This window comes from Nanorana parkeri, unplaced genomic scaffold (genome assembly GCF_000935625.1).
Source record: "Nanorana parkeri isolate BGI_ZX_2015 unplaced genomic scaffold, ASM93562v1 scaffold261, whole genome shotgun sequence".
NCBI classification, from domain to species: Eukaryota; Metazoa; Chordata; class Amphibia; order Anura; family Dicroglossidae; genus Nanorana; species Nanorana parkeri.
Window position 1 is genome coordinate 258,986 of NW_017306529.1, and position 23,627 is coordinate 282,612.

General features: G+C 41.1%; 1 protein-coding gene and 1 long non-coding RNA gene across 6 annotated transcripts in view; both read right to left on the minus strand.

The window, feature by feature from the left end:
• Window positions 1-23,627, minus strand: part of LOC108787438 (serine/threonine-protein phosphatase 2A 55 kDa regulatory subunit B beta isoform) — a 285,509-nt gene that overhangs the window by 104,384 nt on the left and 157,498 nt on the right. The window lies entirely within an intron of this gene.
• LOC108787440 overlaps window positions 1,590-23,627 on the minus strand; it is a 24,055-nt gene continuing 2,017 nt past the window's right edge. The window contains exons 2-3 of the long non-coding RNA XR_001941259.1: window positions 10,416-10,426; window positions 1,590-1,692 (exon numbers count right to left, since the gene is read on the minus strand). This is a non-coding gene — a long non-coding RNA (uncharacterized LOC108787440). The remainder of the gene's footprint in view (window positions 1,693-10,415; window positions 10,427-23,627) is intronic.

The window sequence follows — 23,627 nt, forward strand, 5'->3', positions numbered from 1 at the left end:
TAGGAAAAATGCAAAATCCATATATAATTTTGGAAAGCTACAGGCAATAGAGAAATCTCTTGAAGACATCAATTATTGCATATTCATTCCCTATTGTGACAGAATCTTTTTCAATATTAAAGCTAAACTTTAGGCAGAAAAAGACCATTTAAATGGAGTTGTGTATTCAATAATAAAAGTAAATCAAATTGAAATGAAACGTGTATGTACCCTGAATCTGTCCTGATATCAGCCTCTTGTAATTTCTTTATAGTCGCACAAAGAGCCAGAAATATGAGCTAACCCAATTCTGCTACAATCAAATGGGATGAGAAATGCTGACAGGAGGAAAAAGGAAAGATGACTTATCAGTCTGTTCCTGCTTCTTCACTACCCAATCGCAGGCAAGTCACCTACCTTGCCATGTTGCTTAACTGTAGCATGGAAAAAAAGAGTCATGTCAACCAACTTGCCTTGGCTGTCTGGCCAGCCTCCATAATCTCAGGACTGGATGAAGATTACAATGCCTTTGGACGTTCAAATGACTTTCATAAACTTATTTAAATCAGTGTATTCATTGTTTGCTAGCAGTTCAGCTTTAAGCCACATTCTTCGTGTTAAAACATACTAGTAAAATCTGGAGAGTGACTATTGCATATTCAGAAGTTAAAAGGTCTATTATTTTCTACAGGCTTCATGCTGTAATTTGCGTATTATAAGCCTCTTAGCAGGCTTAAAAGACACCTGTACAACAAAGACAACATAAGACTAATGCATACAAAATTGCTCTTAAATGGAATCATCTTTCAAGCTAAATACATGTCTCAGAAGTATCTGGTAGAAGCCGTCCCTAAATTAATGATAATTCCAAAAAGTCAAGAAAGGTAGCTACCATCTGAGTCTTCTCAAATATGCATTTTGTTTTTGGTAATACAATTTAAAGCTCAACTCTGGGCACAAAAGCTTTCATTTAAATATATTCAATAGCCACAAAGGATATACATCCACTTCATGTGCCTTTGTATAGCCAGATATCTTGTAAAAATAGCATCATCGCTGTGTTGTAGTCTGTGCAGAGAGCAAAGTTGTGAGACGGATTGAGCAGGCCCCACCCACTACAGGCAGCGTGAGAAAACTACAGGAGGGGGTGGAGACCAGACCAGTTACCCTACATAAAAGGCGAGAAGAGCAGCAGTGACTGGCCTTTATTACAGGAAGCTTCTACACAGAGGCAAAGCACCTCCTAGCATGGCGATTGCTGAAACTGGTATTGTATTTGCGCAGGTGCCACAACTATGAAAGGACCAACAACATCTAGACATTAACTGTCCAATATTTGTCATCCAAACCTAAAAGAAACACAGCCAGGCAGTGTATAGGGCAAGGGTGACCATAACAGATACCACCCTGTGTCTAAGCAGCCTTTCACAGCACTCGAACGATCCCGAGTTGTTCCCGAGACTCGATAGACCTATGCTGGTTGTACAGTGTGTACAACCAGCATGGGTCAATCAAGTCTCAGGAACAATGGCAGACGTTTGATTAGCCATCTAACAGTTATGCTTTCTTTTTTTTTTATTGGTAGCCATGTTTACCATGCTTATAGCAGACCTTTACACGCTAAATTCAAATCCCACCAATGCATTCCTCTATCTATGCTGATTAATAACAGACTTGTCAGGTGTAAAATGCTGTTTTATTTAAATACTTACACTTGCAGAGCCTTCACTTCCTGCTTTCCAGGTGCAAAGTAGTTCAGTTTGCCAACACAATGCATCCTGGGATTGCTTCGTCACTGAAATGAGATCTCGTTCAAGAAAAATATAAAAAGGAAAATGGCTGCGAGCTGTCGGAGCCTTTTTGGGTTGTTTTTTTTTGCTTTTCCCTGGATGACGAAAGAGGGCACTGAAGAAGCGGGTTTTCCCACAGCAAACATGGACGCTTGCTGCATTGCCACAATGAATTTTGGTTATGTGAATGCTTTTGTTTTTACAAATTCAATACCGCAGTGTAAAGATCCGCTTTAGCACATATCTGAACTGCCAAGCACACACATAATTAGTGGCTGATTTACAAAAACTATGACAAGCAGCTGTTGTCCTTAGCAAGCAGATCCCTTGGCTAGTTATCCCAGTGCAGTGACTGAATGCAATGGGCAACATCTCTATTCTTCCTGCAGATTAGGTGTCACCACTGTTACATATTAAATACAATAATGTGCAAAAAGTGTCATTTTCTATCTAAGTGCTTTAGTCTCTAACAGGTACTAAACAGTTAAATACATTGCTGCATCAAAGCATTGCCTTTTATAAGTTACGGGCCATAAAGCTGCTGATGTACTGGAAAAAATACTCTTCATTCACTTGTCACTTACAAGGTAGGCAGATGCTGTGATCAGGTGTATCACATTCAACATCTGGCAGAGAACTTTGCAAGGTATATCTTTCAAAATCGAAGGTCTCCCTGGTACTATGGTACTACTGGGAGTGGGAGAATACAGCTAGATGCACGGTCTTATAGGAAACCATCTAAAATATAACAGGGTTTTGTTCTGAGACACATTCAAGTGCCACAAACTGCCTTTAAAAAAAATATTTGGCATATTAAAAGAAATGTACAATGCTTTTGTATATTTGATATTCCAAAAGAAATATGGTAAATATAAAATAAAAATGTACATTTCATATTTATTTCCAGCCAGCAGGTGGATCTTTTTGCTCCATCTAATGTTTACCAGGCTAATCTTAATTGCTTTGTTGAAAAAAAGAATGGTTTACAAAGCTCAACAGCTCAACTTACACACACAGCTGAGGCATGCCCCTTAAAGCTGAAGATAGGCTTTCAATGTTTCCTTTGTAAAATAAAGATTTATATTAGAAAATAAACATTCAACATCTCTTTAAAACTACGTTTTTAAAACCCAAATACTAATGTATTCGCAACCTTTCCACCTTGTAAATGTGGTTGTGCAAGTTTGTTTATATTACATATTGTGACTAACCGATAAATACCTGTTGATCCTCTTAGTTTCTGCTCTAAGTTCTTTAACAGTGTGACCACCAGTTCCTAGTGCTGTAGGACAGTTATCACCCTCTTGCATGAACTACCAGCAGTTGTGCTTTTATCCATTCCACTGTAGTCCATGCAGTCTGCTGGTTGACTGACCGCCGCTCTGACCATTTAGATACTATAACTGGAACTTCCTGCAACTTCTACTTAGCAGGAAGTCACATACCAATGACATCAGATCGCATCCAACTTTATTAAAATTGGACATGACACACTGCGGCCCTTTCTAGAACTGCCCCTCTAACATTTCACCCAATGGGTTTGATCGCAGAGATGTCCACATTCAATACATTTGAAGTGATCTGATGTCACTGGTGTGTAACTTCCTGCTTTACTGTTGAGTTCATAGAGCGTGGTCAGGCTCCCTTTGGTTGGCACCTGCAGTTCCAGAGGTGGAGTATCTTCATACAGGCTTGGATGTGTGACATTGCTCCATATGTCTATAGCTACTTCTGCTTAACAGTGGACTCTGTTACAAGAAGTGGAAGAATAACTGATCTGCTGGCAGGTTTTATAGGTAATAAAACTACATTACTGGCAGGACTTACAAAAAACAAACCATGCTGTATAAATGCTCATGACAGACATATGTCATTTTTCAAAACCATCACAGTATCTCTAACCTGGCAACAGGCAGGCATTGTCTGTGTGTTAGCAATACGATCTGACCACCAAACAACCCGTCATCTGAGAGTCACAAATATATGCACTGAAAAGGAACAATAAGCTATCAGCTGAAACATTTCAAGCCAGCAGATCATGTTTTCACTGACAGAAAACTCCATGTCATTAGCTGCACTCAAAAGGTACCAGATTGCTTATCATCTGACCCTGCTGAAATCAAGGTACTTGACATAGGTCACCAAATGTCTAAGTGTACCACCTTAGGCTGTAAACTTTTGGTTAAAGCTGGGCATTTCTTGGTATATTTTAGGACCTGCACCAACGCTTTAACCAGTAAAGGACCTGCACCAATGCTTTAACCAGTAAAGGACCACAGGAGTTCTCTGCTGCAACAATAAATCCAATCAGGTTGTAGTCCGGTCATTGATCCTTCTGGTGCTGATCACTTTAGGGGCTCATGCACAAGGGCAGCTGAGCCTGTACAAAGTAAATACTGGCATATTCCCTCTTGCCAGTGAGCCAGTGTTCCATACTGCCTTCCATAGAAGTAAATAACAGTACATAGCTATACACCGGTACTTGCACGCAGCTGTATGCATGTACAGCCATTGACTTCTATGGGAGGCTGTACGCAACACCTGTGGCTCCCTGGTGGGGAGGAGGGGGATTCCCCAGTATTTTACATTGTAAGGACTCTGATGCTCATGTGTGTGCACCCCAACAGTATGTTACATTGTTAGTGCTTAAAATGTTAAAAAGAGGCCCAATAATTTCTTCCCCGATGGTACCATGGAAGCTAAATTACTGATAGATTTAAAAAGGTAGCTCTAATCAAGTTATTAAATGTTTTTACATGCATGTTTACATGAAACTATCAAAGCAAATGAATCTGTCTCCTGTAATCTCCTGGAGAGCATCTTTACAACCTGAAGAGAAGGTCAGCACACTTGGCCACTCAGACAGTGGTGTGTTGCCAGTGGTGTGTTGCCATTTTTATACCAAGATGTATTTAGTTACAGTAGGGAGATCCAAGACCTAGTTATGCTGTCTGGCAGGGGAGGCTAGGTCACAAGACTGACTAAACAGAATTACAAACTCTTTGCTAGGAGAAATGACTCGCATGTAGATTTTTCAACTGTGTATTTATCGGTCAGGAGTTCACATTTAGGTAGCCAGAAATGCCTTCACAGATAGTAGCAAATGCGGGAAAAAAAGGTTCACATGGCCATAACATCAGTAGGCACATTAGCCACCTTGCTTCTAATACTTTTCTTGCCCTGATCTGCCTTTGAAATGAATACCCAGATCAGAGGTATACATATTGATATAACATCAAAGTCCAAACATACATTTTGTGAGCCTGACATGAGGTGTGACAGAAGATTTGCGGAGGCAGTACCTATTTAGCATATAAAGTCCCCGCAGGCACAATAAATAGGTTAGATGAATATTTACCATCAAGCTTTTATACTGGTCATTAGTGAATTCCCATTCTCACGACAGTTCAGGAGAAATTAGAATGACTGCTCTACCAAGGAAAAAAAAAAGAGATGCCATTCTATGAATTTTTATGAGTCTTCCACAATCCTTCAGGCAACTGCATGCAAAAGACCTTATAAATGTATGGGCTTGTATAGATCTAATGACAAACCAAAGCTGTACAGGGATAATATGTACAGAAACGGCAAACAATTTTGCTTTACAAAATGTCTCAAGGCACTTCCTTTAGAGTGCCTGCTATTCTGAAATGAACCAAAGTGTAAGAGTAACCTTGATAAATGGCCTATTGGTAACACCAGCCATCTTTTAACAGCTAGGAAGAGACTGGAAAATAAAATGCTGAACGTTAAAGTACCATAGGCTCAAATTATCAGAGAGGTACGGAAGCTCAATTTTTTTTATAAATACCTGCAAAAATTGGGTGATATTGTGGTTAAATTGTCAGAGCAGAATTTATATTTTGCAAAAAGCTGCACCCTGATTTATAGTTGTATTTAGACGTTGCACTACCCTAAGCATACCCGAACTATTACACACCTCTTTTTACAATCTCCACCTCTTGAGTCATGAAAACTGACTACAATGCAATATTGGATGTAGCATGCAGTCTGACTTAGAGGCATGACTACATTTCAACTCTTCAGACAAATATGATGGAAAGAAAAGATGGGTTCAATCTTCCTGAAGCCTCTTTTCAGAACCCTTGCTGGATTTTTCCATCTATAATGATTATGAAGCAAAACAAAAAAAAAAGGAAATAGTTCCAATTTATAATTCCAAAATAAGGAAATGGTCCCAACAAGTACTTTAGGCCACATACAGGCAAGCACAAAAGCAGATTTCTATGGACCGTTGTGCTTTGTAGCAGCCAGTGGATAAAACCACAGCATGCATTGGGGAGGGGGGACAGGGATCCAACATCCTTGGAAGTGTGTACATGCAAAAGATTTTTCAACTAGCTTAGCTCTGCAACAGAGCAAAAATTACTAAATGAGACAAGTTATATAGTCTGGTTGAAAAAAAGGAGTTCAAACCTATAGTGTTAACCCTTTTCTTTGCAGGCAGCCCTAGGGAGGCCAACTTTTCTTCAACTGAAACCTGAGCACTCTAGCTCTATAGAGGACTACAAATCCCAGCAAGACATAATGAAGCAATACAAAATTATATGAAACTACATACTGTGTGTTGCTCCGGGGTGGCAGCCTGTCTCTAGGGTCTCAAGTGGCTTGTGCAGGCTCTCACCAGGCTGTGCACACTCTGTTGGGTTGTGCGGGCTCCAAGGTGGGCTGTGTAACCTGGACGCAGCCTTCTAAACACAGACTGTCCGGGTCAATCCCGGAAAGGTGGCAACCCTAATGGGAGGGTCCCTAGAGGTCTGCACACTGACAGCTGACTGTGCCATGGATACAGCACCCCTCCCCCCCTCACAGCTGAGCAGATCTTTTACCAATAGGGACAGACCGTAGAAGATTTGCCCACTCTTGTCCTGGGGGTTGGCCACATTTTGTGTGTGGTTTAGGGAATGTGTTCTAGGAAATATATCCTTGTCTTTAGGGAAACAAATGAATCCATTCCCCCATCCCTAATACCATGACCATGTCGCAATCTTTGGTGCACTTCTAACCTCAGAACCTTACTTTTCTGTGGCTCCATGTCTAATAAGAATTTCAAAGCCACGCAACAATACCAGTAGGGTCTGCCATTGGAGGCTGCAGTTGAGATTTTTAGACCAGCAAAACAAAATATGACAACCGCACAAAGTAAGGTTTACATGAAAGGGTTTTCCACAGTACAAACAAAAATTTAAGACCTACACACATACTAGCACCAATTTAGACAACAGCCAAATAACTTAATGGCATATGAGGAAACCGTAAGGAAACCCACACAAGCACCAGGAGAACATTTAAACTCCATGCAGATAGTGTCCTGGCTGAGATGCAAACCAAGGATTCAATTGCTGCAAGACAAGTGCTAACCAAGAAGCTACTGTGCTCCCCATGAAACAGCTCATCGGTCGATTTCCTTTGTGCTGGACATGCGTTATTGACACCAATGCATTTTTGAATTTAGTATCAGAGTTATTAAAAAAGGCTCGTTAATGCCTGTTGCCATCGCATGAAAACGTTAATTAATTGCTAATTATTTCAATGGGCCTTCCAATGCAAAAAAAAAAAAACCCCAGACATGTCGTTTGTTTCAAAACCCCCTGCACTACAATACAGAGATGGGAAGAGACACTATTCAGTCATCAACCTCTTCCCTACAAAATGATCACAGGCCACCATGTAAGGGAAAGCTTGGGCTCCTGGACAGGCCCAATCATTTGTTACCATACAAAAGGGTGAGCAGAGCTTTACTGTTACTGTATTACCTTTTTCCATTATAACAGCCATCCACATTCTCTTTATCGGCACAGTCCAGAGGAGTGAACATGATGTTCAACTGTAAAGCACGAAGGGAAATTACTGAGAAGTCACAATGTCAGGCACAGAGTTTTACGATTCTTTATTTAAGCAGAATAACCACACCATGCCTTCTTCAAAATTTATTGACAGCAGTTAACTATCTTTAGATTGCTGTAGAAACGCTTTCGTTGTGTCCTAAGGCAAGCGCCTGACTTCACTTCATTTTCATTTCTCGATCAGGAGTAACAATATCTGCCTCCAACACGATTTCCTAAACCGGGCAGGGGCAACGGCAGCCTGAAATTGCACAGAATGAATCAAAGGTTTGTGTCCCGAGGGCGCTAAAATCAGACACATTAAACTGGCAGACGAATAGCGAGCTTTGCATTTAGGAATCTCACAGTAGTGGGTAACTGAAATATTTATACGGTTTATACCACCAGCGCAGGACATGGCAACCCTCTCATTGTCTTGACTTCAATGAGCATAATAAAATATGTATACATTTTCTAAACCTAGATATACCAGTTACGCTTGCTCTTTTCATTAACCTTATATGATCACTTAAATTGCTAGTATAACAATGCTGCCTTCCATGGAAAACCAGGCTTTAATAGCTGCACACTGATTTTTAGATTGGTAGAGCACAAAAGGAGTACAGGATTAATAAATAATGATGCCAACTAGCTTTCCAATAACATTAACAGAAAACAGAGTAGTTTCTCCACTGGATATGTAATATAAACACGGAGCACAATATAATTAAACCATGTTCTAAAAATTACTGCATGTTGCCTACAGCTACAAATCAGACTCATTTTTGCTTTCTAACCCACGTTAGAAAAATTACAGCTGGATTGTGGTTTGTTTTTTTCTTTATTGCCAACACTTATTTGCTTTCTGCTGGTTTTAATATAGTAGGCCAATTGTAAAAATTTGATTGGAAGTTCTTTGTCATTCAGGCAGTACCTTGGATAAATAGCACAGGGCACACACAAAAAAGAACTGTTAATAAAAATGAAGGTAGTAGAATAGGATTCAACAAAAGGAAAAAAAAAAAAAGACATAGCAATAAACTTGACTAATTTTACACCCTTTATATATATGTCAAGATTTAAAGTAGTATAATATTCCACATCCACAAGACAAACATAAAAAGTAGAAAGTACACGGTGATAAATATATTAGAAAACAATACAGTCAACTAATTTTAGAAGCTTGCATCACATTACATCTGATGATTTATATAGTAAATTCATCAAAAGGTTCTCAAATGAATCAAGTGCATTCAGCACAGTGTATGGTTTCCACACTATATCTGTTATGAAGTGGAGCTTTCACTTACTTTACAAGTCTAAATATATTCCTGACATGTCACACTATACAAAAATTACTTTATATTTTAAAAAAACCCTCCCTTGAGCTCCAGTCAAGTGACTAGTTTAGATATCAGTCTGCTGCAAGCAGGCTCCCCCAGCTATCACAGTAAAACATTATGTAGTCATAAGGTAAAAGGCAGCAGCTGGAATGGATCTCTGTCAGACACTTGTGTACATCAGCCTTTCTCAACTATGGTGCTATGGCACACAGGTGCCTTCTGCCTTCCTCAGGGGTGCCTCTAGAGCTGCAGCTAACGATTATTTTCAAAATCGATTAGTTAGCCGAACTCAAAATTTTAACACAGGGTTATACCTTTCCATGGTCCAGACAGACTTCTGAGGTGAAGGGGGAACTTGGATATAAAAGGGGGAGCTTCTGATGTGAAGGTGGGCTTCTAGTTTGAGAGGTGATACTCTGATGTAAAAAGGAGGCAGGTCCTAATGTAAAGGGGGGCTCCTGAATGTAAAAGGTGGGCTCTGATGTTAAGAGGTAGGCTCTGATGTGAAGAGGAGCTCTTGATTTGAACAGGGTACTTTAATGTGAAGGGGGAACTCCTTTGTGTTTTTTGCATGGGGTCACTCCTTAAAATCCATAGCAGACGTCTATCAGGGATTTTACATTTTACACTGGGGTGCCTTAAGATTTTGCATACTTTTAAAAAGGTATTGCGACTGAAAGAAAGTTGAGAAACGCTGGTGTACACAGCCAAGAAGTACACAGGCACCAGATTTTACATGACTGTGTAATGTGAGTCAGCATCTCTGGTCAGGCATTATCCAGGGTCAGCATCTAATTCCTGCACAAAGAGCTCACTATTGTTTTGGAGAGTAAAGCAAAGGCATTGTCTGTTGGAATACTATGAACCCTTGGTGGTAATAAATACATGTGTTTAACATAGTTACTTTGCAAACAAATGATTTAGCATGCATGCATGAACGAACTTCACATGAAAATATATCTGATGCTAGGTCCACCTAAAAGTTCACCTTTTGGACCATGACTCATGTTACACCAATATTCAGGGTCACATGGAAACCCCCCTGCTTACCTGAATCGTAGGGTTCTTCTGCCCACAGGCTGCTGCTTAATTTTGAATTTGGTGTGGCTGTACAGGGCTGTGTCCACGACAACCAGTCACAGATCCTTTGACACCATTTGTGAATGGAGAAACTAAAGTCCCATCAGCCACCGCAGGAGAGGTACTTGTACTTCTTAATGGAAGTGTGATGACATCACCACACTTGTAGTCCCCTTCATTCTTCCTCCCTTCCATGTCACTGAATATCTGTACCGAGGTACGGACATGAGAGGAAGAGTCTGCAGGAGCCAGACCACTGCACTCACGATCCCCTGATCATGGTTGCAATGCTTTACTGGCTCCAATGCAGAAAAATAAATGCACATTTTTTTTCTTTTATGAAGTGTGTATTTTGTTTTCCAAAAAGTGGACTTTACCTTTACATTTCCTTATGACCACCATGTGTGTATAAATTAGGGATGTACCGCACTCTGTACAAGTACATGTACAGATACTTTGAGCTCCAAGGCTAGACTAGAGAAAAAATCAAAAGTTAGAAGGCAGCTGTGATTTGTAAGGAGCACACGGAGCTCCTGGGATTTGTACATCTGTTTTAATGTATGATTTTGTTTTTATAAACCTATATAAAAGGGATGCATCAAAGCCAGTTTTGCAAGTACAAGTACTGATACTTGCCCAAGTACAGATACAAGTACCAATACAATTTTGTTTATTGTCATGTGACAGTTTTTCTAAAACAATATCGACTAATTATTTCTGGTGGAGCACCAGAGCCAGGTCCCAGCTGCAACTTCTGCAAACCTGGTAGTTCTCATGAAAATGCCAAGTATCTGCACTGGTATCGGTGCATCCCTAGAATACAAACTCCTCTAAGCAAGGTATATACAATGATGTCGAGAAATAAAGTGCTTGACATCTAATGCATTTGATTTAACTTTGTTTATTTTTTTTCAGCAAGCAAATCATTTGCACACAGTCTGGTTATAAATTGTTACTGAAAAGATTTTTATGTGGCGCATGAAGAAAGGTTGTTCTAGAGTACAGTGCTGTCCATGGTGCTGAAAGTTCTGGTTATCAGGCTGCAGCAGGATTTGGTAGTTATGCAAAACTATGACAGAACATATTATGCAAATAATTTACAACTACACGCCGACCTCAAATCAGCATGCATAACACTAGCACTATTTTTACTGCAAGCCAGTTTAAGTAGGATTCCAATAAGTTTTCACTCCTAACAAGTATACAAACAATGCCTGAGCATTTATGGAAAAATCTGGGATTTTAAAAAACTGTTACATTAAAAAGGAGAACTATGGGGTTAGGGCTTTTCCCCATAGATCTCCTTAGGGTAACGGGAGGACACAAACTAGCGTCCTCCCGTCACCCTAAGCTCAGTATACCGCGAGCTACAGCTCGCGGTATACAGAGACGCCGCAGTATACCGCGAGCTACAGCTCGCGGTATAGCGGGACGCCGCAGCTGAAGCAGATCCCGACAATTACGTCTGGATCCGTCCAGCTGTGTGAGTGGCAGCTGGCTCTGCCTATCTAGAGGCAGATATGAAACTAAAATATTCACTATAGAAAAGCATATTTAAGATTCCAAGAGTGGAAAGACCCCTCTATAAAGGTGGGCACAGGAAAATGAGCAGTCTTTCAGTTTTATTTAGCCCACATTCACACTGTGTGTGATTAGATGTGTTTATATGCATTTAACAAGCTTTTGTAAAGGCATAAATATGCATCTAATGAATTACAATGACCTATTCACACATTGTGTTTACATGCATGAGCAGTTAGTTTATCTGAGTTTTCCAAAAAAAAAATAGAAGTCAGGTGCATCCAGGAATCAATGTGAACATCGCAATGCACCAAAATGCATTTAAACACAATTTGATGCTAGAATCTGATACCAGATGCATCTAAACAAGCATCGTTTAGGGATCTGTTCACACCAGGTCTGTGCGGTAATCACAACCCAAACATATCTCCTGCCCGCACCACCCCATGCACTACTTTTTTCAATGTAAATGAAGTCTAAAGCCTGCCTGCAGTGAAATTAGAAAATGCCCCTTGCAGTGGCCCTACCCCAGTGCTGCAAGGTTTGGCTGGACAGACACGGTTATTCAAATTAAAATGCATTAAAGTGAACATATACATAGTAGCATTAGCGAGCATTAGCGAGTGGGGAAGGGTTAGGAAACCATGTCAGGTTTAACTGCTACCTGGAGAGATTTCCCCTTATTTACTGTGATGACAAGAACAGTTTCATCATACAGTAAGTGATGGAAATCTCCAACAGACAAGACCGAAATAACCCCCTCCTTTTTTTTTAGTACAGTAGGGGAAGGCTAACCTAAGTCAGCTTTGTATTGTGGTCTGTGTCCTTTTTGTATATTTACCCTTACTTCCTATCTACTAAAACCATAGTCCCCACCAGTGGTGTCCCTAGACTTTGTGCCACCTATGGGGCAGGGGAGGTGGTGGTGCATAACAAATGACGCCACCCTCTGCAGACCTGGGACAACCATGCCCCCTTGCAGTAGCACTACTCCCGCCCAGCTCTTGGCAACCAGTGACATCACTGGTTGCCAGGAGCTGGACGGGATGATGGCCAGAGCATCCCAGGATGCTAAAACCTGGGTAGGCAGATACGTATGGCCCAGTTCTTAGCAACTTGACATGCTCTGGACAGAAAGGGGACGGCAATGGCAGAAGAGTGGCCACTATACAAACATGCTGCACTGCCTGCCGCCCCCCCATGTGACCCAAAGGGACGCAGCTTTAGGCAATAGCCTCAGGCCGTCTCATTGAAGGGATGGTTTTAGTCACTGGGACAGAAAGGAGAGAAAATCTCCTTAGCTCACTCTGCCCAACATTAAAACCTAAAACCAATATGGCCTGGACATACACTTTAGGTAAATGCATAGTCATTTCAATTGTTTTCAGATATAATGTAAATATGAATGAGTGTTAAAGAGTATTAAAAGCAAGTTTCTATTGCTATGAATAGCCTTGTAAAAAGGATATTACACATACACACTTCCACATATACATCTAGCTAGTTTTTGTGTGCATAGGCACTGCTTAATACAGTGCTACCCAGTGGATTTTACTGCTCCTTGTCTTGATACAAGTCTATAAGCGAGCTGCCTAATTAAAAAAAAGAAATGTGCTCCTTTTATGGCCAATGTCCCAAGTTAGAACAGAAACATTCCACTAGACTACAGATTACCAAGTAGTAGTGCAGTGAAAAGATCTGTCAGCATTTCAAAAGGCAATGTCTTTGAACCAGAGCAGATGCATAAAATATGGAATAGATACAGGCTTAGCACAGTACAGTAAAGGAAGGTGTGGACTCCCTTAGTATTAACTCTTAAAATGCTGGAATCGGGAAGTCACATTGTACACCAACTAAAAATAAACTGAAATAAAATTAAAAAAATAGACAAACCTAATTTTTCATTTTCACAACATATTTTTAATAAGCGAAAAGATTGCTGAATCAGTTTAAGCTTCTTAGCACTCACCTCTGGTAATCTACAAACGGTTAGACGTGGCAGACGCCACGCTGCCTGCTGCATATATGTATAGAAAAATAGACAATACTAGGGATTAACAGGGAAAGGGCCTTTTTAAAAAAAATCATTTTATGGAAATTGCTTTTTTCTTGAACAATTTGTTGTAAGTTTTATCATAGGGGGTGGGATCACTAATAATAATCAGCAAGCAACAAAATTGTTATTGCAGTGATCGGTTTCTAAAAGGCCAGATAGGGCAGACATGATGTACAGGCAGGCTAGAATGACAGAAGTGACCATGCTACAGATGATTTCATAACAATAACCCTTTAAACATACTGAAGCATTGTGTTCTGCTTTGCTGCTATTGAGTGCTTTATAGGAGGTTAGCAAGCCCAGAAGCTGATCGATTTAGTGCTGGACCCAACTCATGTGCTGCAACACTGCATTAGGCTTGGTACTTATGCAAAACTATGAACATGCTATGCAAATAGTTGATATGGAGAGCGAATAGTTTTATAATCAGTTTAATTTTTTTTACACTTTTTTTTTTTTACACATTAGCGATTGCTAAAAGGGTGGACAGGCCGGATACAAATGCCGGCATGCTAGAATGACAGAAATGCCCATGGTGTCAGATGATTTCATGGCACTTACACATGCAAACACCATGCGGAAGCATTGTGTTTTGCTGTGCTGTTTTGGTGTGCAATCAATTTAGTGCTAGACCGGGTTGTCACTGACAGCAGTCTCAGTATGAATCCTGCCAGGACATGCGGAGTCTGGACATTGTTTTAAATGGCATCTCTCAAGTGGTTAATAAAGCAATAAAACGAGTGTAGTGTTACATTAATGAGCAATACATTAAAACTTAACTGTATTCCCATTTTCTTTCAGGAATTTATTTCACCTGCTCGTGTGTGTCTAGGTGCTGAAATAACAAAGATATACTCACCCAAAGCTCCGGTCCGGCCACCTGTCACAGCGCTCCCTTCAGCCTGTTTCCTTCTCCTACCTGCTGCATTGTAATCTTCCTTAGTGTTCTCACATCTAAAGACTATGTATAGATGTTAAATTTACAGAACCTGGGACCTCTGCAGAGGAGGAGGGAGAGACATTGGAAGGACCGAACTAAGAAGCCGGCTCAGATCTTTGAGTGAATACATATATATGTATATCTATGTTTTTCTTTTTAACCTAGAAACAAAGCAGTTAACCCTTGCAGTGCAGGGGTAGCCCCACTGCAAGGTTTCTTAAAAAAAAAAAATCGCCAACACTCTATTAGCAGGGCGGAAATGACACCTGTCTTGTATGTGTTCTCAACACCACATGACTCGCATGACCTCATAATAGCTGTCCAACATGTAAGAATCTGTGTCAGTGCTTCAGGCGATGGACCCAGCCCAGAATACAGCAGGGTGCAGATGTGGGCTACTGGTTTGGCACCAGGGCTTTGAAGCAACCCTGTCACTTCTCCAATACAATTCAGACAGCTGCACCCTGTTATAGAAGAGGATGCATACTTCACTGTAGATAGCAAGTCCATTCTTCATACTCGCACAGAGCTAGCAGCACCACTGCTAACCAAAACTTCCTAGCCGCAGATTCAGCTAGGGGCCCGCATGAGGAACCACAGCACCTAGCAAGGACAAGCTATCCGGCAAATCAGGAGGTGTTGGATAGCAGTGGTGGTGCCGCTAGCTATGCAAGATAATTAAGCTGGCTGCCTCTTGGAGAAGAAACCGTTGATCCTCTTCTATAACAGGGTTTCAGTGCTTTCTTCTGTGGTCATCCAGCACTCCCTTTAGTTGCCAAGCCTTGCTGCATACTCATTACCAGCAGTATTCACAAGTCCTGAAATTTGGGAAACCTCAAATAACCATATTTCAAGGGAAACATCCTGCATTCTGCAGTTAATACAGTTAGAAAGTTGATTCAAGTAATGAAATAAGTTATTAGTGATATTCTGCATCCACAACACAAACAGACCCTGTAACAAGGTAAGTGTACTTCCTCTGCTTCCAACATCACCAATCACATTCAAACGTCCATGGCAACTTGGAATGTTACTGATGGCAACAAGAATGCTCTTAGTACTGTCATTTTAACATTATGCTTTGTACCCTCTACACTCTTCCTGCACCTACTGTCCACCGTCATACCCTCTGCACTCCTCTCCTCCACATACTGCCACTGTTATATCCTCTGTACTACTCTTCTGCAGATGGTGCTCTCCATCCTACCATCTGAACTCTCCAGCACATACCAACCACCTTCTGAACTCCATTCGTGCACATCATTCTGCTTTCATACCCTTTGCACTACTCTCCTCCACATACTGCACAGTGTTATACTCTAACTGCACTACTCTTCTGCACATACTACCACCTGTCATACCCTCTGCATTCCTCTCCTGCACATACTCCTGTTTTCATACCCTCCACACTCCTCTCCTGCACAGTGCGCTGTCATACCATCTGGACTCTTCTTCTGCATATACTGCCTGCTGCCATACCCTCCGCTCTCCTCTTCTGCACATTCTGCCTGCTGTCATACCCTCTAAACTCTTTCTGCGATATACAAGTTCTTCAAAATTGTTTGTAATTTCCCTTGTCATTTTGGAATGGGCACACTGTGCTAGTACCTAAAAATTTGTTTGTGAAAGTCACTGGATAAAAAGGCATCTCCTTCAACCAATGAATGATGAAATTACACAGTACATGTTAACTTGGACTACGGTTTCATCAGCAGAAATAAAATGGAAGGTTGAAATGGGCAATACATCTAGAAAAACTGACAGTGCAAAACAGACTGTCCCAAAGTCAACTTCTGGCTTGTAGGTATCACACTAATAAATGCATTGTCCTCCCCTTACTGGAGACATTATCTTCACACTGTACTTGTAACCGCCAGGTTGCACACTATAGGGAAGCAATGGTTATTACAACAGTATTATTATTATTAAAATGAAACAAGATTATTCTTTAGAAAGTCTGGATACTCTGAGCTAATAGAACTATTATCATTAACAATTATCAAAGTCATTACACTATGAATTAATAGCACAATAGGGCTAAAAATACTGCAGCTTATAAAAATTTACCGCATGCACTGGCTCAATATGCATAAGACACCTTCATTAAAATACAGTTAAACGCCAACAGCTACTTTTTTATGTTTATCCTTCCCTGAAGCGCCTCTGCCTCTAATGCTTTCCCATTCCACTCTCACCGGGGAGCCATCGTGTTCAGCTATTAAAATGTCTCATGTTTAGCCTCAACATATGCAAGGACAGTGCCGCATTAGGCTGTGGGGCCAAGTACATTTTGTTTCTTCCGAATGTGCTCCAATTTTCACCAAATCAGGATTCAAAACTAAAAATTTTGCTTTTTGCCCTAACAGACTTGAATTCGATAAGTTCCGATAAGTAAGACGCTGCCGGTCTACATTTGGGAAAAGGCCACACAGTACAAACAACCCAAAGGGAACCGACAAAGCTTTTAATTGAATTTAATTTTTTCCTTAGAGTCTATAGCTTTTTAAACTTTTTTGTCCTAATTTTTTTCTGCTGAATGGATGTTGGCAGACAGGATACTGCAGAGCACTGGAACAGTAAAAGCCTATACTTGGATTACGCATATTTATGTAGGTAAACCAAGGATGTAGATAACCGCTTTAAAGATTCCATCTTCTAAAACAAGCTTCTGTATTTCTATCTTTAAAGGAGAACTATGAGGTGAGTGCTTTTCACTCACCTCATAGTTCTAGCCGACCTGTGACAATGAGACTGTCACAGGTCGGCTCAGTAGATCGGGAAGTCAGCGAACACATACCGGTGTTCGCTGACTTCTCGATCCTGTCACGGCTCTCTGCCGTGACAGGGGAGGGGCTGGATTCCCCCCTCCCCGCTCCGATCCGCCAGCGCTGACTGGCGGAACGGACGGGGGAGGGGGCGGGTACAGCTGGCTCTGCCTCTAGATAGGCAGATCCAGCTGTCACTCACGCAGCTGGGCGGATCTCGACATCGATGTCGGGATCCGCTCCGGCGGAAAAAAGCTAAAAACACTATTGACATAAAAATTTGAGATACAAAAATTACAAATGTCTGCCCAGGTAGTCCTGAGATACCATGGACCCAGAGAGGGAGTGTAAATCAGATTGTGTTGAATTACTTGAGAATGGTGTGCGGTGGCCATGCTTGTTCACAGCCAGTTTGGTGATTTTGTTCTCTAATGAGATTATGCAAACCGCCTGATCGCCTCTTCTTCCCTAACCTGTGACAAGACCGTAAAGAAATTGCAACAGACGTGGTAGTCTCTTTTTTGCTCTCTTCCTGTACGCTTGCTTTTCAGCAAAGTGGTTGCAGTACAACTGATTGGCTCCTATTGCTTCCACTCCCTCTCCCAATCTAACCCCTTTCTGTGCAGGGGATTAAAAGAGGCTGATACCAAGTCAATGTCAGGTACTTACAAAATCAATGTATATTTTTTTCAATGCAACTGTTGTAATAAATAACTGCCTTCACTCTTTTTTTTTCTAAATCTGCTGAAAGTATAGCTTTAAAGTGTATGCATACCCAAAGTCTATTTTATGGTATACAGTTTTCATAATCAATTTTTGTGATCTCACGCCATAGTTCTTACCTGGAGATCCTGCTATCCTGCTATTAACAGCACTTCCTGTTTCAGGCTGACAGCGTTAAGCCAGGTTGTCAGCCTGCCATGTGTGATTATTTAGTCTTTGGGCTTTTTATATGGTCTGTGAATGCCTCCTGCAGAGCCGATAGGCAATCAAAAGGCAAATTGAGGGAGGGCTTATGGAAGGCTGACGATGCAGTTGGTAATTGTGAGGCAGTGGCTTAGTGTTTTCAGTCTGAAAAAGTATAATATGCACTATACTCTGCTTATATTTTGCCTTCCCTAGTTCCTGCTTCCCCTCCTCACCATACCAATGAAATTGTTAAATAAAGCTTTCCATTTTCATTACATACCTTATTTCAACCTAGTGAAGTCATCACTGGATCCCTGTGCCTCTATGCAATGCATATAAATCATGGCTGGTTGGAGGGGCTGGCAGGGTTCTGTACATAGCTTCCTGAAATCACAGCACCCTGCTTTATTACTCCTCTTAAGAACCCTCAGTTCTGATGCAAAACAGTGGGCTGGCTCTTGGGAGACGTTATGCAGATATCACAGTGGCTTGATATGGGGATGTCAGTCTGGAGGAGTGGGCATTTTTAGGCAGGCTGTAATGGCATACAGACCATCCTAGGTAATGCCACATGATGCGATACCTGCACAATTCAAAGAACTGAAATCAAATGATTGAAAGTGGCAAGCCAGGGGCAGGAAGGAAAGATAGATGATGCTGGACATCAACCAGCCAGGAAATTAGGCGGGCTCTGACTTTATTTACATTGTGCAACACTCACTATGTGCAGTGAAATCAAAGCAAGCAATTTCATTACAGGAGTACAACTGTGCATAATGGAAGGCAAGGCTGGAGTTCAGCTTTGATTGTGGTTACTGGCAGAATTTCCAGGTATGACAAACTTGGCAAGAGATTCACAAAAAATGACTTAATAAAACTGTATACATTAAAGCATGATGCAAGAAAATAGAATGTTTATCTATACTGTACTTTAAATCAAAGACCAAAATACGATCGGAAAAGCAAACACTTGTTGGAACATACAACCTATTGCACTTGATTTCTTGATGCCTACACTAATGGACAACTCGGCAATATTGCTAGCAAATCCAGTGTTTGTATACCAGTATTTATATAGTAAGAATGTCGTCTCTCAAATGCATCCTCTCCATAACAAAGCAAAGCGACCACTCAGATCTCCTGCTAAGGAAACCTTGTCATATATATGTCAGGGCACTCAATTTTTCATTGCCACAAGTACCAAGCATTTATAGAAAACACTCTGGAGAGCGTTAGGCCAAGTCTGAAATACAGTATCAGACCCAAGCATCTGAGACCAAACATGATTCCATTGTGTATTAGCAATACTGACCAGCTGCATAAAGAACAATAAAATGGCTCACAAGAGTAACAATTTCTATGTTTAAAAAAAGCTCAAGTAGTCTAATAAAATTTACAAAATAAACCAAAAACAGAAACTGCCATGGTTACTTGAGAAGTTAAAATAATTTCCAGGGACTCTGCTACTGAAACGGTCATTACTGGGGTTGTCACTAAAAAAGTGGGGTTTTGGCTTTCTTAGAACATCTAGGCGTGCACAAGTATTGGGCAACTATTAGTGTGCAGAATTATTAATCAAGTAAATGGAAAACGAAAATTTTCTCACTTGTTTCTTTTTATCTGTTAAAGTGAGAATAATAAAACACATCTCAAAATTTACAAACATTTGACATTTTCAAAAACAAAAATCAGTGACCAATATAGCCCCCCTTATTTTCAATAACAGTCATAAGCCTTCTATCCATGGAGTCTGTCAGTTTCTTCATCTGTTGACTGTCAACTTTTTGTGCAGCAGCAACCACAGCCTCCCAGACACTGTTCAGAGAGGTGTACTGTTTTCCTTCACTGTAAGGCCTCATTCACACAGCAGTCCGCCCGTACAGATCCGTGCGGCTTGCACGGCCGAATCGGGCTGGTCCCGGGAAGGACAGGTGCTGCGTGTGATTGTACGCAGCAGCCTGTTCTATATGGGAGTACCGACCATATGCTCACCGGAGCTGCACATCGTGCAGGTGTCCGTACTCGTATCCTGTCTGCGTAAGAGTACGGACACCTGCACGGATGTGCAGCTCCGGTGAGCATACAATATGGTCGGGTACTCCCATATAGAACAACAGGCTGCTGCGTACAATCACACGCAGCACCTGTCCTTCCTGGGAACGGCCCGATATAGCCGTGCACACCGCACGGATCTGTACGGGTTGACAGCTGTTTAAGAAGGGCCCACAAGTTCTCAATAGGGTTTGGGTCAGGTGAGGAAGGGGACCATGTCATTATTCTTTCATCTTTAAAGGCCTTTACTGGCTAGGCATGCACTGGAGTACTTTGATTAATGCGATGAAGCATTGTCCTGCATTATCATGGTCTTCTTGAAAGATGCAGACTTTTTCCCGTACCACTGCTTGAAGAAAGTGTCTTCTAAAAACTGGCAGTAGATTTGGGAGTTGATTTTGAGTCAATCTTCAACCCAAAAAGGTCCAACTAGCTCATCTTTATTTATACCAGCCCACCAGTACCCCACCTCCACCTTGCTGGCGTCTGAGTCAAAGTGGAGCTCTCTGCCTGCTACTGATCCAGTCACAGGCCCATCCATCTGGTCCGTCAAGAGTCACTCATCTCATCAATCCATAAAACCTTTGAAAAATCTGCCTTCAGATATTTCTTGGCCCAGTCTTGACGTTTTAACTTATGCGTCTTGTTCAGTGGTGGTCGAGGTTTCAGCCTCCCTTACCTTGGACATGTCACTGAGCACTGAACACCTTGTACTTCTGGGCACAGGTAGCTTGCAGTTCTGGAATATGACAGCACTGGAGGATTATGGGTCAACGGTAGCTTCACGTATGATTCTTCTCAAATCTGTGGCAGTTAATTTGCATCTTTCCTTCTCAACACGTTTCTTGCGACCCTGTTGACTATTTGCAACAAAACGTTTGATTGTTCTGTGATTACGCCCCAATATCTTAGCAATTTCAAGAGTGCTGCATCCCTCCTGAAATACTTTTTACAATTTTTGGCTTTTCAGAGTCGGGTAAATCTATTTTTTGGCCCATTTTACCTGAGGAAAAGAAGCTGCCTAATTATTATGCACACCTTGAGATTGGGTTTTGATCTCCTTAGGCCACACGCTCCCTCACTACACAAATACACATCACCTGATATGCTTAAATCCAATAAGCCTTCAAGTTTATACAGCTTGGAGTTAGGACAATGTGCATAAAAATGGTGATTTGGTCAAAATACTCACTTGCCTAATTGTGCACACACTGTAGATATTTACTCTACATGATATGCATCTAGTCCTGTTGAAAAATATTAGCTAAAAGAGAAAATTGTAGGTTACAATTTACTTGTGCTATTACAGCAGTGTTTAACGCATTGTAAACTTTTATGTGACTTTCATATTTTGAAAGGTTTTGTTTTTCCATATTTTATGATATCAAATACAGATTTAGGCCTCAATCACACTGGCAGAAAAAACACTGCACTTAAAAGCATTCTGTTTCTCTGTTTTCTTTAATGCCTCGGAATGCAGCTCTATTTTAGATAACGAGTCTTTGCACATTGTGGCATTTAGATCTGTATTTTAGAGCAGCGGTCAAGGGACAAAAAAAATAAAATGGCCAAAACCTGCATTTGAGGAAGAGCTTACTAGCCTAATTGTACGTATATGCATGTAAATTAATTCTAGTGGCTAGAATAAAACATTCCGGCCAATAGATTTGGTTTACATCATGGCTGGGCAAATCCCAGCAGCCAATAGATTTGGTTTACATCAGGGCTGCGCAAATCCAAGCAGCCAAAAGATTTGGTTTACATCAGGGCTGGGCAAATCCCAGCAGCCAATAGATTTGGTTTACATCAGGGCTGGGCAAATCCCAGCAGCCAATAGATTTGGTTTACATCAGGGCTGGGCAAATCCCAGCAGCCAATAGATTTGGTTTACATCAGGGTAGGGCAAATCACAGGAGCTAGGTTGCCAAGACTCCTTAAAAATTGCAACTGGCATCAAACTGTTTAAGTTCCCTCTAGTTGGTGCCAATGGTGCTGGCTCCTAAAAAATCCTTCTGCTCCTGGATTGGACAGACTGGCTCCCGAATTTCATATTAATTCGTTCACCACTGGTTTGAACCGGACACCTCTAAACACTGTTTGCAATGTAATAGCACACCCAAATGCACATTTTTTTTCACTTCTGGCAGAAAGGTCCAGTGAAGAAGGGAGCATTTTGATACACCTGTGGGCATGAGCCCATACAGATGAATCACAAGAGAAGGGATGTATTTGACCGATTCATCCTGCCTGCAAAACTGCTGAATAATGCTTCAGCCAACTCAGACTTGCAAGATAAGAGGCAGTAAAGCACAATCACTTGGTAGCAGAGGCTTGCATATATACTCCAGCTATCTCCATGATGACATTATTGTGTCTTCTAGAAGTGGAGGGTGCTATAGCGAAGCTATATTACTACTAACCCCACAAATATCAGGAAACAAGCTGAGCTTACAGTGCCCCTTTCTTTCCTTATCAAGATGTCATAAGTACAGAAAACTGGCCTACCATAACATTCACAAGTGTATCAACAGGCTATCATACCGACAGGAGAGGAAACAGACCCATGTGTGTCATTGTGGAAGCAGCTACTCACTCTGGTGAACATTCATCTCAGTTCTATTTTCCCTTTGCTCGGCACAGCTAAAATACTCCTTGTATTTTAGTCACTCATCCTAATTTGACACAAAAAGGTCAACATTTATGATTTATGAATATTTAATAACGCACAAGCCAACTTTATATGATTTGAGAGAATAGCAAATGGCAGCAAACATATGGGCATGCGGTATCAATTTTGCTATTTAAATGAGCTGTGCATACAGCTTGAAGCCCACACTAATTAGGACGGCCACGGATAATTGTTTTGATGCAATGTGACCATTCAGAAGATGTTCGTTAATGAAAATTCTATTGTCGCAGGATGAAGGACTCCAGATCAATGGGTGATTTGCATTCTGTCGGAGCATTCTCGCAGAATAAGCCTTCAGGCCAACAAGTTGTTGAACTCTGACAGCTGGCATTGTCTGCCCACAGAAGACAGGAAGCTGCAAAGTTGTGCAATGGAACTAAAGAAATATAAAACAGCCAGCCTGGCATAGGGTAAGCATGTCCCTATCATGAGACCACACAAACTCCACAAGACTGCTGTATTTACATGTACAAAAGCCCTTAGCGCTGGATGGTAATACAAGATGACTGCAGCTGCATGTCTGCTCTCCAGAGTAATAAACTGCACTTCATTGGCGAATGCCAAAAGACTTGAGCAAACCATGAAAAAAAACTTTTACAATTAGATTGTTCACTTAAGCGGTTGTGTATAATAGAAATATATAAATATATATTATAT